Source organism: Hypanus sabinus, chromosome 27, assembly GCF_030144855.1.
Source record: "Hypanus sabinus isolate sHypSab1 chromosome 27, sHypSab1.hap1, whole genome shotgun sequence".
NCBI classification, from domain to species: domain Eukaryota; kingdom Metazoa; phylum Chordata; class Chondrichthyes; order Myliobatiformes; family Dasyatidae; genus Hypanus; species Hypanus sabinus.
Genome location: NC_082732.1, coordinates 35,246,084 through 35,264,317, shown reverse-complemented (window position 1 = coordinate 35,264,317; position 18,234 = coordinate 35,246,084). Strand labels below are relative to the sequence as shown.

Sequence of the window (18,234 nt, the reverse complement as noted above, 5' to 3'; positions counted from 1 at the left end):
TGTACTGTATGTTTGTGCGACCTTCCATGTCATAATATCTGACTAAAGTGAATATGATTCTGCAAAGTAAGGACAGAAAAAATTTCTGTTGAAGAGGTACGTCGCCACCTGCCTTTCCTCTATACAGATGTTAATGAGCTTGCCAAGCGTTCCTAGCCTTTAAATCTTTACCCTGCAGCAGTATCTTCCAATTCTGCCAGTAGATCATTGAAAACATATTATGTTGAAGTTGCTATTAGTGACAAGATTAACAAACACTTGCGTAGTGTGGGCATTCCCCCTCCTCCACCCCCCAACACTCACACACAAATCAAGTCCAGTCTTGATGTAGCATGTCAGCCTGAAAAGTCAACCATTTATTCCCCTCCATTGGTGCTGCCTGACCTGCTGAGTTCTCCCAGCATTTTATTCGTGTGTCACACACAAATATCTCTTATTTGTCTTTATTACAATTTACCAGCAGCTTTCCTTGCAGGCTGTTTACCTTCATAAGGCATGGGTGTGCAAAGTAAGGTAATAACTGGTGGCCAAGATGACTTGATTGTTATGAATCGCTTCAGTCTAGGACGTTAAGGCCAGGAGTTAATTTGTTGTCTCTTTGAGCTGGTCCTGTATTACAAACACATATTACAAACCCTGTATTGCGTTGGAGAGAATAAATTCTCAAGGATGTAAATTGCAGATAATCTGCCCCTTCTCTCTTGTGGCTGACTGATCACTTGGTGCCTTTGGACAACCAGCATCAATTACGTACCATAATATGGTGCGTGAGCCATTTAGCAAACACATCTCAGCCAACATGAAGTGGTAACTCAGCTGAAGTGAGTCAGCAGCGAAATCAGACCAGAACCTCAAGCTGAAACAGAGTTCGTTCATATACTTTTATACAAGTGCAATGTCTGTTTGAGAAGGAAGCTAAGCATCAGTGAAAAAATATTTCTTTTGGTGTATCTGCTTACTTACTGTTCAATGGAAGATAATAGTTGGCTTCTCAAATCACCTTCTTGCCATTTAGAAATTAGAATAGAAGAAACACAGGTAGGAATTGGCTCAGGTCCCAAAACATAAGGTGATAATGGCCGAATAATCTGCTTTTGGAGCAGTGACTGAAGAGGTAAGCATTAGCTTGAACTGAAGGCAATGGCTTTGCTCCAAACCTTTCTTGCCCAGAGGTCATACAAGACCTCAGTTCAATATAGAGTCATAGAAAAGTACAGCACAAAACAGGCCCTTCGGAAAAGCCTCACAGGACAGAAACAGACAAACAACCAACTATAAAAGACAACAAACTGTGCAAATACAAAAAGAAAAGAAAATATTAGTCATATAAATAAATAAATAAATCCCCGATCATGGATGCTGCTCTCCCGCGACAGCGCTCCATGTAGATGTGCTCAATGGTAGGGAGGGATTTACCTGTGATGTACTGGGCTGTATCCACTACTCTTTGTGTTTCTTTTTCCATTCAAAGGTATTGGTGTTCCCATACCAGGCTGTGATGCAACCAGTCGGTATACTGTCCACAACGCACCTCTAGAAGTTTGCCAAAGTTTTAGATGACACGCCAAATCTGCGCAAACTTTGAGGAAAGTAGAGGCGCTGTCGTGCCTTCTTTGTAATGGCAGTTACATGCTGGAGCCAGGATAGATCTTCTGAGGGGATAATACTGAGGAATTTAAAGTTACTGACTCTCTCCTGCAGTCAATAATCAGCTCCTTGGTTTTGCTGACATTCAGTGAGAGAAATTATTGGGTGTGGCATCAGTCGGTCAGATATTCAATTTCCCTCATATGCATGCTGATTAGTCACCACCTTTGATTTGGCCCACAATATGGGCATTAGAGCTGTACTTAGCCTCACAGCCGTTAGTATAAAGCAAGTAGAGCTGGGGGCTGAGCACAGAGCCTTGTGGTGCACCTGTGCTGATGGAGATAGTTGAGGAGACGTTGTTGCCAATCTGAACTGACTCGGGTCTATAAATGAAGAAATCAAGTCTCCAGTTGCACCAGGAGGTATTGAGGCCCAGGTTTTGGAGCTTATTGATTAGTTTTGAGGAGATGGTGGTATTGAATACAGAGCTGCAGTCAATGAGGAACATCCTGATGTATGCATCTTTGCTGCCTAGATGTTCCTGATCTGAGTGGGGAGCCAATGAAATGGCATCTGATGTTAACCTGTTATGATGGTAGGCAAGTTGGAGTGGAACCAAGTCACTCCTCAGGCAATAGTTGATGTACTTCATTGCCAACATCTCAAAGCACGTCAGCACTGTTGATGCAAGTGCTACTGATTGATAGTCATTGAGGTAAGTTACCTATTTCTTCTTGCGCTAAGTTCTGATGAAAGGTCTTGGCCCAAAATGTTGACTGTCTACCCTTTCTCATAGATGATGCCTGGCCTAGTGAGTTCCACTAGCATTTTGTGTGTGTTATTTTGGAGTTCCAGCTCCTGCAGATTTTCTCTTGTTTGCTATTTGAGTTACTGTTGCCTTTCTGTCAGCTTGACCCAGTCTGGCCATTCTCCTCTGAGCTCTCTCTTTAACAAGCTGTTTTTATCCACAGAATTTCCACTGACTGGATGTTTTTATTTTGTTTTATGCACCATTCTCTGTGAACTCTGAGACTGTTGTCCGTGAAAATCCCAGGAGATACTCAAACCACCCCATCTGGCACTGACATTCATTCCACAATCAAAGTAACTTAGATCACATTTCTTTCCTCGTTCTGATGTTTGGTCTGAACTATTAAGCGAACCTATTGGCCGTGTCTACATGCTTCTGTGCATTGAGTTGCTGTCACATGATTGGCTGATTAGATATTTGCATTAACTGGTGGATGTACAGGTGTACCTAATAATGCCACCAATGAGTACAGTATATCTAATACTAGAGTGCATGCATTTAAAACGAGAGGGAGTAAGTTCTAAGGAAAACTTAGAGCAAACCTTTACATAGAGATTGGTGGGTGCCAGGGTTGGTGGTGGAGGGAAATATGGTAGTAGCATTTCCAAGCCTTTTTGATGGCACATAATTGTGCAGAGAATGGAACGTTATGTAGGCAGAAGGGATTCGTTTAAATAGGTGTTAGTTATTTACTAGTTTAATTTGTTCGGCATCACGTTGTGGGCAGAAGGGCCTGTTCCTGTGATGTCTTCCAAAGTCTTACAGGTGAAGAGCATTTTCACCGGCTGCCTGGTACGAGGCCACTGCACTGAGGGGTTGTAAGCTCAGCTCGTTCTATCGTGAGCTACCAAGGACCTCTTTAAAAGGCGACGTCTCCAAAAAGGTGGCATCTGTCCTGTGGGCAACCAAGGCATGCTCTCCCATTAGAGAGGAGGTATAGGAGCTTGAAGGACCCCCCCCCCCCCATACACACACACACACACACACACACACACACACACACACACACACACACACACAGAGAAACAGCTCTTTTTCTCCGCTATAAAATTCCAGGACAATGACTCCATGAAGTCTTCTTCGCTACTTTTGCTTTCTTTTTGCACTGCTGTCTTCATATATTTGCGCACGCATTTCTGATTGTAATTTATAGTATTTTAATGTATTGCGCCGTACTGCTACCACAAAGACACAAAAGGGAATCACGACCTGTGTCAGTGATAATAAACCTGATTCGAATTCTGAAAATTTCCCTGTGGTACTCCGTTTGAGATTCTGACAACTCCCTGGAACAAAGGTTTCATATGTGCCCTGTATCTAGGAATCCTCAATGGAGGAAACATTTTCTTCATGTCTTCCCACCCAAGCTGGAGCTAAATCCCGCAACAGTTTGCAAATCACCGTATATGGTTCACGGAGACTTGGCTGGCAGCTTGATGGTAGCGGGTGCGGGGAATCGTGATGAATGCATCTTGTGTCAAATGTTGGAATACTCCCGAGAAAGATTTGGGCATGGGCGAATTGCACAGTATGAGGGAAAACGTCGTACTCTCTCTCTCCCCCCCTCTCTGTTTCTGTCTGTCTCTCTCCCCCCCCCCCCTCTCTCTCTCTCTCTCTCTCTCTCTCTCTCTCTCTCTCTCTATCTCTGTGAACGCGCGCGCGCGCGCTCGGAGGGCTTCCTGGGCATGCGCTTCACGGAACTTAGGGGAAAAGAACTCCCCCCAGCGTAGGCTTGATCCTCATCCTGTACCCTCACCGCCCCTCATCGCGAGTCCACCCCTCACCGATGACTCCAGTCGACTCTGGGTTTGCAAATGTTCAGTCCTTTCACCGTCAGTGCCGAGGAGACAACAGGAGGGCGAGAGAGCGGGGGAGAACCTCAGGTTTCAGGGCTGCTCCCGGTGCTTTCGTTTCTCTGCTGGTGTGTGAGTGGGATGAATGGAGCGGGTGCCCAGTGCTGATTTCAACGGGGGAATCGCCGCTCTGGGAGCTGGGTGATCGCCCGTGTTATTGCCCCTGCCTGTGCAACGAAAAATACTGGATCTGACATTTGGGAGCCGGATGAGGGAAGACGGGTTTGATGCTGAGTGGTCGTGTAGGTGTCCCTCGGCTGGCACAAGTCTCTCGAGGTAAATCATTTCTTTAAAATATCCAGGGTTCTCTCCTGCTCCGGTTGCAGTGTCTAAATCGCCGTGCTGAACTATTTATTTCACTTCAGGGAAAATCTCAATGACCAAGTTCCCGAAACGAAATGAAATATTACAGCGGCTACCGTTTTTTTTCTCTATTTTCAGATTCCTCTTCCAAGATTTTATTTTGGAACAAGCGCTGTTTCTCCAAAAATAAATCCAAGGGAAAGTTGATTCGATGTAATAAATGATATGACTAAAATTGATGCTAATGTGCACAAAATCATAAGACTGCAAATAGACTGTATGCATTAAATAGAGACAACGTATATGCATATCTTTGGAAAAAATGAAGTTACATTTTAGCGGAATAATTTGGGATTGTTGAATATTTGCAGTATTTAAATACGTGGGCTGTACACTCTGAAAGGGCTTTCTTTAGTTTTTGCTATTATTATTTTACACGATCTTTCTTCGATGCCGCCTTAAATGTGTGGAAGAGTCACCCTTCCGAAACTGCGTACAATTATCTGGTCCTGTCCCTTCCACTTCTTCCTCAGGCGCGTTCCCGTGCGCGCAGATGCGGGTTGACCTGGCGGGCACGACCCAGGATGTCACCCCCCCCCCCCCATTCATTCCTTTGTGTTTTGATGTTGAGATGCGTGCTCGCGGTTTTTTTAAATTTTGCCTGCGCGTACCCGTGGCCAAGCACCGCGTTTGGTTTGGTTTACCCACATCTCACCCTTAATGTCCCTTCGTCTTGCTTTAAGAATGGCCCTTCAGCCGCAGTAGGAGCTGGAGATAGCAGTTCTGGTCCCTCTCCGCACCTCCCCTCAATATCTCATGGGCAGGTTGCATTTGTTACAATTTGCACTACATGAGTTAACTGAAAATTGAAGAATAGGAGAAGACAGATGCCCAGAAACCACCCAAATTGTGTACTTTGTTGGTCTGTTGCTGAGATATTTTCCTTACTTAGAATTCTGTTGCTAAATCCACTATATCTCATTTGGAGCTGTATATCTTCCCCCACTCTGGGGACCAAGTTTAATATTCCCTCATGATATTGTCTGAAGATAATGCTTGACTCTTCACTCAGTCTTTTATTTGAATTCCACCTTGGGAAGATTCCCTGACAGCCTATACTCTAGTCTTTCTATGGTGTTGCCACCGACACCATTGTTACCTCCAATCCAAACTGGCATTCAGACTCCAGAACTCCACTTAGCACGGCAGATCAATGCATCTGAATTTCCAAAGTCCACATCTTTTCCTGTACTACGTTCTGCTCACACATCAACCAGAGAGTGCTGCCCACCATTTCAGTACCACAATGAGTTTCTGTGCCAATCCCTAACTGATACCATGGCGTATTATGGATGGAGGATTGGCCAACAAACAGAGCACAGTCAGGATAAGTCCAAATGGATCATAGTCAGACAGAATCTTGGTAAGGAGCAGAAAAAGGCACAGGGATCATTTCTGAATGCTTAACAATGTACATGGTTAATAACGACAATGAAGGTACCAAGAGCACTGTAGCCATGTTTGCCAATGATACAAAGACAGAAAATAAGCAAAGATTAGCTTAGAATTATTATTTGTCACATGTACACTGAAACAGACAGTGAAATGCATCATTTATGTCAATGACCGACCCAGTCCGAAGATGTGCTGGGGGCAGCCCACAATAGTCACTATTCTTCTGGTACCAACAAGCACGTCTTTGGGATACAGGTGGTAGGAAACCAGAGCACTCAGAGAAAACACACATGGTTAAGGGGAGAACGTACACACTCCTGCGATCGGTGGCAGGAATTAAGTCACAAACAGTGGCACTGTAAAGTACCATACTAACCACTATGTTACTGTGTCACCTTACGTAAAGCAGGAATTGGAAGAGTTAGGCAGGTGACCACAGGAGGAACCACAACCTAATTTCAGGCATGGAATTCCACAGACCAGTAGCATGCTCTGTGGAATAAGGCAAGGGGGGCAAAGTGCCTGCAAGGGATATTGAAAGGTCAAGCAGGTGTCCACGAACTTCGCAGCTGGAGTTCAGTGCGGGCAAATTTCCACTATTGTGGAGAGAATTGAAAAGCAGCATCTTCTTCAAATGAAGAAAGAAATGCAGCTGTTTTGAGGGATCTGAATGAAACCCAGCAAGTTAACCTGTGGCTGCAGCAAGTGTTTGGGAAGACATTTTGTTGTAAGGGGAATGAAGAGTCGGGAATTCTCACTACGGCTGTTCAGGGTGTTACTGAGGCTGCACTTGGGGCAATGCAGACAGTTTTGTTCTCGTTATTTAATATACTTGTATTGGGAGGCAGTTCCAGCAAAGTTCACTAGGTTAATTCCTTACTTGAAGGAAGGTGTGTGCAGCTTTGGCTTATAGGCACTGGAATTTAGGGAGTTAATTCAAATATGTAAGATAATAAGTAGGTTTGACAAGATCAAAGCCAAGAAAATGTTTCCCCTTGTAAGGGAATATACAGCTGGCAGGAATAGTGGCTCTTCTCATTGTTAACCTTAGATAGAGGGTTCAAAAGCCTGAAGACGTACAATCAACGTTTTAGTAAATGCCTCTTCTCAAATAATAAACACAATCTCACTAATTTTGCTCTCTTTTGGCATTATTTATTACATATACACACACACACATACACATGCACTCACTCACTCACTCAGTGGCCACTTTATTAGGTCTACCTGCTCGTTAATGCAAATATCTAATAAGCCAATCATGTGGCATCAGCTCAATGTATAAAAGCACGCAGACATGGTGCAGAGGTGCAGTTGTTGTTCAGAGCAAACATCAGAATGGGAAAGAAATCTGATCTAAGTGACCTTAACATATTTATGTATTGCACTGTACTGCTGCTGTAAAACAGCAGATTTCTTGATATATGTCAGTTATAATAAACCTAATTTTGATTCGGATAGTTTTGTAATGAGGTGTTAGTGATTTTAAAATGGAGTTGAGGGATCTTTGGAATTGTCTACCTTAGGGGGCTATGAGGTCAGTATCACTGAGCAAAGTCAAGGCCAGGGTAGAAAACTGTAAAATCAAGGAGTTGGATGAATGGGCAGGGAGGTGGTGGATGGGGGATGAGTAACCACGATTCTCATCAAAAGCAGGAACAGGCATATAATGCTGCATTTCCTACTTCTGCTCACGTTTCTCGTGTTTTAATGCTAACCATATTTTCTCTGTCCCCACTGACATCTTTGCTAGTTGTGAGATAGCTTCCCTGTACGGCCGTCCTGCCTTTACCCCACAGAATCAGCAATTCCACAGAGCCTGCTGCTGGTTTGTGGAAATCAGTACCTGAAACTTCGAGCTTCCTACATCACAACCTTTCCCTGTGGTCACCTCCCTAAACCCTCTAATTCCTGCTTTGTCCTTATTGACTGACTTGGTGAAGCAGCTTGGAATATTCTGTAATATGATGAGATTGAGATTGAGATTAAACTTGTATATCTCTATGCCCCCAGCACTGAAGACATTATGTTCAAGTGCTACCAACATTGAATCAATAGCTCCTTTTATTTTAAAAAATATAATTCACAGCTTTAATTGATCATGTCCGTGAACTGTGGATACAGTTGAGAGGCAATCCAATTGACTTGCTTGGAATCACATATAGGTTAGACGGGGTAAGGATGGTGGATTTCAAAAGTTAATTTTATTGTCAAAGTATGCATGTACAATACAACTCTGATACCTCTCTTCTCCAGACAGCCATGAAATACAGAAAAGCCATGAAAGAAAAGACATCAATCCCACCCCCCCACACAAAAAAGAAAAAGAAACAAGACTCGCAAACCCCAATCCCCACCCCTTCCTCGCACAAAAGAATAACGGACGGAATCAGGAATTTCCCTGAAGGTGCTTTTTCAGCTGGATATTTGTAGCCATTAATTGGTTTCATCCTTAACAATACTCAGAAGTTTAATTTTAATTGGAGATTTCATTTTGTTGCTTGAGGTTACACTCCTCAGAAAGCAAGGTGGGACCCAAGTGTATTTGATGGCTCTGGGCCTGTACTCACTGGAGTGTGGAAGAATGAGGGGGAGATCTCATTGAAACCTATTGAATATAGGAAAGCCTAGATAGAGTGGACGTGGAGAGAATGTTTCCAATCTGTGAGGAGTCTAGGACCAGGGCACATCCTCAGAATGCAAGGACATTTGAAAATTCAAAAATCTGAGGTGCAAAGGAGTCCCCTTGCAGGGTTCTCTAAAGGTTAATTTGCAGGATGAGTTGGTGGTGAGGAAGGTGAAGGGTTTCATTTCTACAGGACTAGATCATAAAAGAAAGGATATAATGTAGAAGCTTTATAAGGCACTGATGAGGCCTCACTTAGAGTATTGTGAGCAGTTTTGGGTCCTTTATCTAAGAAAGGATGTGTTAACATTGGAGAGGGTTCAAAAGAGGTTCACGAAAATGATTCTGGAATTGAAAGACTTATCATTTGAGGAGCGTTTGATGGCTCTGGACCTGTACTCACTGGAATTCAGAAAAATAGGAGGGGATCTTATTGAAACCTATTGACTGTTGAAAGGCCTCAATAGAGTGGATGCGGAAACAATGTTTCCTATCGTCAGGGAAGCTAAGACTAGAGATCACAGCTTCAGAATAGAGGGACGCCCATTTAGAACGGAGATGAGGAGGAATTTCTTTAGCTAGAGAGTGGTGAATCTGTGGAATTTGTTGCCATAGGCAGCTGTGGAGACCAATTCATTGGGTATAATTAAGGCAGAGGTTGATAGGTTCTTAATTACTCAGCATGAAGGGATATAGAACGAAAGCTGGAAATAGGGGCTGAGACGGAAATGATCAGCCATGAAGAAAAGACAGAGCAGACTTGATGGGCCAAGTGGTCTGCTCCAATGATCTTATGGTATCCCTTTAGAGCAGAGATGAGGAAGTCCAGTTAGAACGAAGACGAGGAGGAATTTCTTTAGACAGAGAGTGGTGAATCTGTGGAATTCATTGCCACAGGTGGCTGTGGAGGGCAAGCCTTTGGCATATTTAAAGCTCAGGTGATATTTTCTAGATTAGTAAAGATGTCAAAGGTTACATGGAGAAGGCAGGAGAATGGGATTGAGAGGAATAATAAATCATCTGTGATTGAATGGGGCTCAGACTTAATGGGCTGAATGGCCTAATTCTCCTCCTATGTTTTATGGTCTTATGACTCAGAATCAATGGCAAAGCTGTTTCTGGTTCTGCATCAAGTCACCACGTCTCATTATTTATCCTCCTGTGACACGTAGGTTTTTGCTGGAAGGCCAGCATTCATTTCCCATCCATAACTACCCTTGATGAAGTGGCAGTAAGCTGTCTTGTTGAAACGTTGCAGTCTCAACCTGCTTGAAACAACTGAACGTCTTACCAGGCCACCTAAGTGGGGGCATTTAAGGAACAATGTGACCCAAAGACCGGGTTTACCTAATGGCCAAACCAGTGAAGGCAACATATTCCCTCCCTCTGAAAAGCTCTGGAATTCTTTAATAGTGAAGCAGATGAATTTTTACAACAATGAGATCATTACTTTGTCATCAGTAATTAATACAATGTATTTTTAATCTAATTTTTTTGTAATTAAGTAAATTTAAATTTGTTCGCTCATTTCTCTGGACTTGAATCCTCAGCAAGTTAACCTCTACACCATTGTTCCCTAGTCTAGATTATGATGAATTAATAGCTCTGAATGCATCAGACTTTAAAATTAATAAATCCCAGAGCACAAGGCATTGGGTTAATACTTCCTCATGCAATAGACTAATGTCCCTTTTGCTTTGTTCAGACATCAGCAGAAGCCACCATCTCCAATGAACAGAGAGCAAGTTCCTGCATCTGCAGTTAGCATTGAGGTTGATCATATACAAAGGGTTTTTGTGCTTGATTGGTGATAAAATATCCCAGATTTCCTTCTTTACTTCAAACGTGCACTCAGTGGCCACTTCATTAGATTCATCTGTACACCTGCTCATTAATACAAATATCTAATCAGCCAATCATGCGTGAGCAACTCAGTGCATAAAAGCACGCAGACATATTCAAGAAGCTCATTGAGAAGTAGGGTTAAAAAATGGAATGGAGAAGAAGTGGCTGGAGGATTAGAAAAATGAATTAAAGGGAAAGCATTTCTTTTCTAGTCACTCACTAGTTAAAAAGGTCTCAGACTATTACTCTCTAAATCATAGAGATATGGTGAAATTAACAAGACTTAGTTTGGGGCATTGTGGGCTAAACTATTATTTAAAGATAATAGGAAGACATCCTACTCGATTATGTGACTGTGGTAGTCTGGAGATAGTTCATCATGTTTTGGTGAGTTGTAATCGATATAAAATTGAAAGAAGCATGTTGTTCAAGAGGCTGTCTGACTTAAATGTGTTTTGCTTTTTTATTAAATCTTTGGCCACTAAGAGAAACACCATCTGATTGAAGAGTTTATTATTCTGTTTCTATGTGCAACTAGTTTATTTTTGAGAATTTGAGTTTCTTGAAATTTTGTAATTAATTATACATCCTGTGGCGGGCAGTAATATGCCTAGATGTGTCCAAACTGCTGGAAATAGAAGAAGAAGGAAAAAGAGGCCAAACAGTTGTTGTTCAGACCAAACATCAGAATTGGGAAGAAATGCAATCTAAGTGACACTAACTGTGGAATGAATGTTGGTGCCAGATGGGGTGCCATCCTGTCTAGCACTATTGGGTGCCATAGTAACATAGCTGCTTGGAGCTTTGGCGTTTGGAGTTCTGTCAGGAGTCTCTGTACATCTTCCCCGTGGAATGTGTGGGTTTTCCTCCCACAGTCCAGTGATGTACTGGGTAGGTTAATTGGTTGTTGTAAATTGTCCCGTGGTTAGATCGTGGTTCCTGGGGGTTGTTAAGCTTGAAGGGATGGAAAGACCTACTCTGTGCTGTATAAATAGGGTGGGGTTTGAGAATCTCAGAAACTACTGATCTGAGATTTTCACACACAACAATCTCTAGTGTTTATAGTGAAACAACAAAAAAAAACCATGCAGTAAGTGACAGTTCTGTGGATGAAAACACCTGGATAATGTGAGAGGTCAGAGGAGAATAACCAGCCTGGTTTAAGTTGACAAGAAGGTGGCAGTAACTTAAATAAACATCACTGAATGCACAACACGTTGAACCTTGAAGTGGATAGGCTACAGCAGCAGATGACCATGGACATGCACTCAGTGGCCACTTTATTTGGTATATTTCATTCATAATAGATATGTTTAACACATCTGGGACATCCTGGGTCTTCAACATCGCTGAAGATCCATTCTAGGCCCAGCATATTGAGACAATTACAAAGAACGCACACCAGCAGTTGTATTTCATTAGGGCTTTATGGAGATTTGTTATGTCACCAAAGTTCTCGGAAATTTCAGTGGAGAGCATTTGAACTGGTTGCATCAGTGTCTGATATAGAGGGGTCACTCACTGTACAGGGTTGTAAAAAGCTGCAGTGGGTTTCAAGCTCGGCCAGCTCCATCCTGGGGACTAGCCTCCCCAGTTTTGTGAAGCTATCTTCTAAAGGTGGTGCCTCGAAAAGTGGCATCCATCACCCAGCATGTGCTGTCTTCTCATCCTCCTTCTTGGACCACTTCTCTTCCTGTACCATCAGAGAGGTTATACAGAGCCTGAAGACACTCAGTCTTATATTTTAGGGTCATCTTCTTCCTCTCTACCAACAAACTTCAGAATGGACAATGAACCAACCCATGAACAGAATCTCATAACTTTTCTCTTACAAAATCTGTAGACCATTTGTGTTTCCTCCTTAAACAATGTATCTATGAACAAGCTGAGAGGCTATTACTCCTAGCCTAGCCTAGGGACTGGAGGAGAGGGATGGGACAGTGTACAGCTCGCGAGGTTTACCGATCTCTGCGCTGAACTGAAGCTGTGGTCTGCAACTAACAGGCTCCTGGATCAGCTTCGTGGCTGTGAATGCACTTCTGTGAACTTTATTTCAGAATGTTATTTGCTTACTTTTATTGTTGGCATGATTTGTTTTTTTTTGCACATTAGCTATTTAAAAATGGATTCTACTGGGTTTCTTTGTTTTGAGGCTGCTTGTAAGCTGATGAACCGCTAGGTTGTATATGGTATGCATACTTTGATAATAAATTCCCTTTGAAATGTAATTTGGTGTTCAATGACATCAGAATCCTAGATAGTGGTTGTTCTCGACACAGATCAGTTGAGTGTAAAACTTACTGACCACTGCAGGGCTATGTACCCTACTGTCATCTCAGGGATGCTTATTGTTGGCCAGAAAGAACTACAGTCTACAAATTAGTGAATTTGAACGAATTGAGGACAGTGGAAGCAGACGGACTAGTTGCCTTTTTTTCTTGCCATGAGGGAGGAGATGGAGGCTGCCATTTTATGAAGAGACTGTTCTCCATTTTGAGTCAGATGCCTGGCTTGATCATTGTTTTAAAGTAAACACAAAGAGGCCCCTGGTAATCTGCTGAACTAGGGGTCATTTCCAAATAAGTCATTTGTAAGATGTTCTTTGGTTGGATATAACATGCAAGTGTATGAATGTTGGGGTCTTTGTTTGGTCTGTGTGATTCAAGCTGGTTGCTGATTGAGAACAAAGAGCCATAAACTACCGATTGCCGCTTGCTGGGGAGGAGGTAATAAATGGATGCTGGCCTGGAGCAGAGCCAATAAAAAGGTGTTAAAGGTCAGGCATATGACCTACAACCAATGGCACTGGAATGTAATATCCTCTGCATCGTCTCTAAAGTTCCCACATCCTGTGCTCCGTGTGGTCTAACCAGAATTTCATAGAGATGCAATGTGACTTTATGGATCTTGAACTCGATCCCATGAGCAATGAAGGCAAACACACCATACGCCTTCTTGCCGCTCTATCAACCTACACAATGTTGACCCCAAGATCCCTCTGTTCTTCCACACTGCTAAGAATCCTGCAAAGATGTGTTTAGATCTATGGCTTTGAGTAGGAAGATGGAATGACTTCTGTTGACTGATGCCCCATAATGGATTAGCTTACAGTTTGTGAGATGTCGTGCCCTAATTAAGATCTCTGTGAGGAAGGATGATTCAATGGAATCTTGACCTGAAGCAAAAGAAAAAGAGAAAGCGAAATCTCACTAGCAGAACCTTTGCCTGGTATCAGCATGCTATGGCCCACAAAGCATAGGCTGCGATGCGTCATCGTGTGAACAGATTTAATTCAATGTGGAGCTCACCAGCTAGGAAACACCAGCTTGGTTTCTCATAGAAACCTTTCGATAGGTTACATCAGTCATTGTCACTGACATAATAACAGGTTTTCCCTGCAGAGTACAGAATACGACGTTGAATAGAATATTTTTTGATTAAAAGGATGCTACGTAAACAGAAAAGGATTTCCAGTGAGGTGATCTTTCTGGGGCAGAGTACAAACTGCTAAGGACAATTTCTTGGAAATTATTAAATAAAGGTTCAGAGAGCACTCTTTTGAACTAGCCAGTAAAATGCACCCCATAAATTATTCAGTGTACTTTGTACCCATACTGTGATTCTGTCTAATAGTCCAGGGATTCCACCCTGTGTCTATACAAATGTCAGACAATTTATATACAGGCATGAGAAGGACAAAGTTCAGGCTATCTTGGACAATTTATGTAAAGTCATAGTGTGGAATCGGAGGAAGTTGCCTGGATAATTAACCTAAGGTCACGGTGCATATACAGAAAGAGATGATGGGCTGCCAGGGTGGAGGTAAGGAGGTGTAAGGCGCCCCTTCCTTCTGCTAGCTTGCAGGTCACCCTTGGCAAGATGGAACACCTGTTTAGCTCCTGATCAGGGTGGATGGTTGTATGAGCAGCTGGTGCACATCACAAGTCCTGGTTATGCAACTACTGGCGCCAGGCAGACAATCCCTGAAGAGTATTGATAATGGCTGGGGGTCACCCATCATCTAAAGGCACTGCCCAGACGAAGGCAATGACAAACCACTTCTGTAGAAAAATTTGCCACAAACAATCATGGTCATGAGGCCATGATTGTCTATGTCATACGACACGGCGCATAATGATCATGATGACAGAGAGAGATGCATAGAATATTAGGCATTTGACCCCAAGACCCTGCAGAGCTTTGCGAGAGCTGCTGAGAGGATCATCAGGCTTTCTTCCACCCATATGAGATGTATATCAGGAACGCTGTGTAGCACGCTCTTAGCGTTGTCAAGGAACCTTCCAATCCATCCAATAATCTCTTTACATCAGATTGCAGGTACCATAGCATTAGGACAACAACTCTTAGGGTGAGAAACACCTGCTTCCCCCAGGTTATGAGACCACCGACCCAAGTCTCATCTCAGATGAAGCACCAGTAGCATTAGTCTGTTTACTTTTTTACTTGTGTTGTAAATGGAAATGTCAATCTTCTGGAATATATTTTATTCATTGTTAATATATTTGTTGTAATATTACTTTGTGTTGTGTGTGAGCTAGATGTACAGTGTTGAGCATCTTGGTCTAGAGGAACATTGTTTCATTTAGTGGTATATGCAGTACAAAAGTCTTAGACATATATATATATTCCACCATGTGCTGTGAGAGGGGTGTGGGACAGGTGTCATAGAAGGAGTGTCAAGAATGGGAGGGTGGCATGGCATGGGTGCTGATACACCCAGCCCTGAGACACCAGGAAGGGTAAATTGTTCATTACAGATTGTCTCTGGTGCTTTCCACTCCCTTCCCCTTTTCCCAACCATGATTCCCCTCTCCCTGCTCCCTTTCGACTCTCAGTCCACAATAGAGATCCATGTCAGAATCAGGTTTATCATCACTCACATATGTCATGAAATCTGTTGTTTGTTTTGTGGCAGCAGTACAGTGCAGTACATAAAACAACTACAGTGCTGTGCAAAAGTCTTAGGCTCACTAACTATATATATATTTACACATAAGACTCTTGCACAGTACTGAATATATATGGTTGAATAACAAAACTTGAACTTGACTAGAATAATATTGATTGTACGTTGTTTCCTCCCTACATCTATACTGTGATTCTGTTTAAATTATTCAATATATCTCTCTCTGCACCTTCAGAATCTAGACGATAAGTTCAAATAAATGGTCCAGGGTGCCTCTCTTTCTATACGATTCCATGTAAAATATCTGAGGTACTACATTCTGTTTTCACAAATAAATTGTTGATGGAATTTTTTTTGTAATTTTTTTATTGAAGTTCATCAAACAAACATTTCCATAAGATGTATTTCAGACATTGTACATGTATATCATATAATCATATATATCACAAATCTCCACAGTATTTATCTGAGGTATACACTTACAGAAAAGAGTGGAAAGGAAAGAAAAAACAAGCAAAAGGAAAGAACTATGTACAAGTAGGGAGTGATCTTTTTTGTTTACAACAGATTCATTGATTTGTGAGAATAAAATCAGGCCTATGAGGCATTATGTAGTTAAACAATTTTTCCCAGTATGAATCAAATTGTTCCAGCTTATGATTAACAGCTGCTGTTATCTTCTCCATTCTGTAAATGCCCATTGTAATTTCCATCCGATGTTGATGGAATTTAAGGTGGGGGGGGGGTAAATGGGAGGCAGGGTTTAAGGGTCGGCATGACATTGTGGGCCGAAGGGCCTGTACTGTGCTGTACTTTTCTATGTTCTATAGTATCATCCCTCTATCATCATGTCAACTCTAAATACATTCTCCAGTCCCAGTTCAGAGTACTCTCTCTATATATTTATACCATGACTCTATATACATTGTTCAGGGCACCCCTCTCTATAACTGTCAAACCTTTTGGCTCTCAGAACTGTACAAGAGAAAATCTGCAGATGCTGGACATCCAAGCAACACACACAAAGTGCTGGAGGAACTCAGCAGGCCACGCAGCATCTATGGTAAAGAGTACAGTTGATGTTTCGGGCTGAGACCCTTTGGCAGGATAAGACATGCATCGCAGTTAAACATTTTTAGTGAAAGCTCTTCAACTCTTCAGATTTCTGGAACTACATCAAATTTATACTGGCTGCTTCAAGATTATATACTGCTAGATCTAAGTCTATGTCCTGGTGGTGGTAAATCTTTAGGAATTTTGAATTTGTTTTTTAAAAATTGCTGTTTTTTAATTTTAGAACTTAAAATTGCAGCAAATTTCTGTAAAACTCTCAATTTTCACCAGAATAAGAAAATTTTCTGACATTTAAATAATATAACAAATAAAACTTCAGTTGCCCTGCCCACTTTATTCTTGAACACAGAAATTACTGTCTGCCATCAAGACAGGGTTTTATACAGTTACTTCATTTTTCCTTAATTGTGATCCAGGAGGGTACTGGAAATGATTAGTAGTGATTAATTTCATAGTGACTTTGTCGGAGTTGACTATGTTTTACAGATCAGGCATAGCAAAAGTAATAAATGCAGTGTACACTTCTTGTTCTGGCTTAAGTCATTTGTTTTCTTTGTACCAGTGTTTCTTATAGCTTGGCGATGGAATTTTATCCATGAAATTAATGTACGACTATTGTCATTTAAATATTATTAATTGTGACTACATTCTGTAAGACTTTTTATAATTCTACAGAAGATCACACACATGTCACGGTCACATAGAACGTAGAATGTTACAGCACAGTACAGGCCCTTCAGCCCAAGATGTTGTGCTGACATTTTAACCTACTCTAAGATCAGTCTATCCCTTCCCTCCTACATAGCTCCCCACTTTTCTATCAAGCATGTGCCTTTCTAAGAGTTTCTTAAATGTCCCTAATGTATGTCTCTACTATGCACCTTTGTGGCCTTTTACAGATTGTGACCATTTAAAACTACTATGAGAAAAAGCATGCTTCTGGGCTACTCTGCTGAGGTTATTGGGCACCGTTTACTTAATACTATAGTATTCCCAAAATGTGTTTATTGATATTACAGCCTCCAAAAAATTCATTTGATTGTTAAAGCTCACAGGGGTGTGATTGCCATCAACCATAAAGGAGCTGTTTGCAAATGGTGAGCAATGATATGGCCATCCTGCGCTAAGAAAACCTCTCGGGTACCCCTCTCTCTCTTTATTTAGAGATACAACACACAATCACAGGCCGTTCCAGAAAACTGGAGCACCTGGGGGAAACCTACGTGGTCACAAGGAGAACGTACAAACTCCTTACGGAATTGAACACGGTTCACTGACACTGCAAGGGAGTTGCGTTAACTGCTAAACTATCATGCTCTTTAGCATGAGTCCATAAATCATCTAGTGTAACAAAGATAATCAGGACCTGTCTTTTCGGCTTGTTCTTCACGAGTATCGATTTTATACCCAGTAGCTCAGCTGAAGTTAGCACTGCAGAGAGTGTCACTAGAAATGAGGGCACAGAATCCTTAGCACTGAACTTCATTAGTCTTTTGTTGGCTCTGGGGGTATATTCCTGGCTTTTTCCAGTTTAGTGATTGACGGAAGTATGAATTAACTAATTGATCTGTGAGTGCCAAGAGATTTTGTCAAGGTGAGTGCAGCCAGGCGTGACTGATTTGAGTGGCTGGGGAGAACATTGCAGTGATGTGGGAGCTCTCAGTTAACTTCCTGTATAGTCCTTTCCTTGCTTTATGTTGGATATTCCAAACCACTCGATGCACCCCTCGCTCTCTGTACTCTGTGACCA

The 18,234-nt window shown here is 42.1% G+C and overlaps 1 protein-coding gene across 1 annotated transcript in view; it reads left to right on the top strand.

Moving 5' to 3' along the window:
* The first annotated feature begins 4,094 nt into the window (after positions 1-4,094).
* LOC132382216 (probable G-protein coupled receptor 153) overlaps positions 4,095-18,234 on the top strand; it is a 108,784-nt gene continuing 94,644 nt past the window's right edge. Inside the window, exon 1 of the mRNA XM_059952219.1 lies at positions 4,095-4,530. The gene's annotated coding sequence lies outside the window, so the exon portion shown is untranslated. The remainder of the gene's footprint in view (positions 4,531-18,234) is intronic.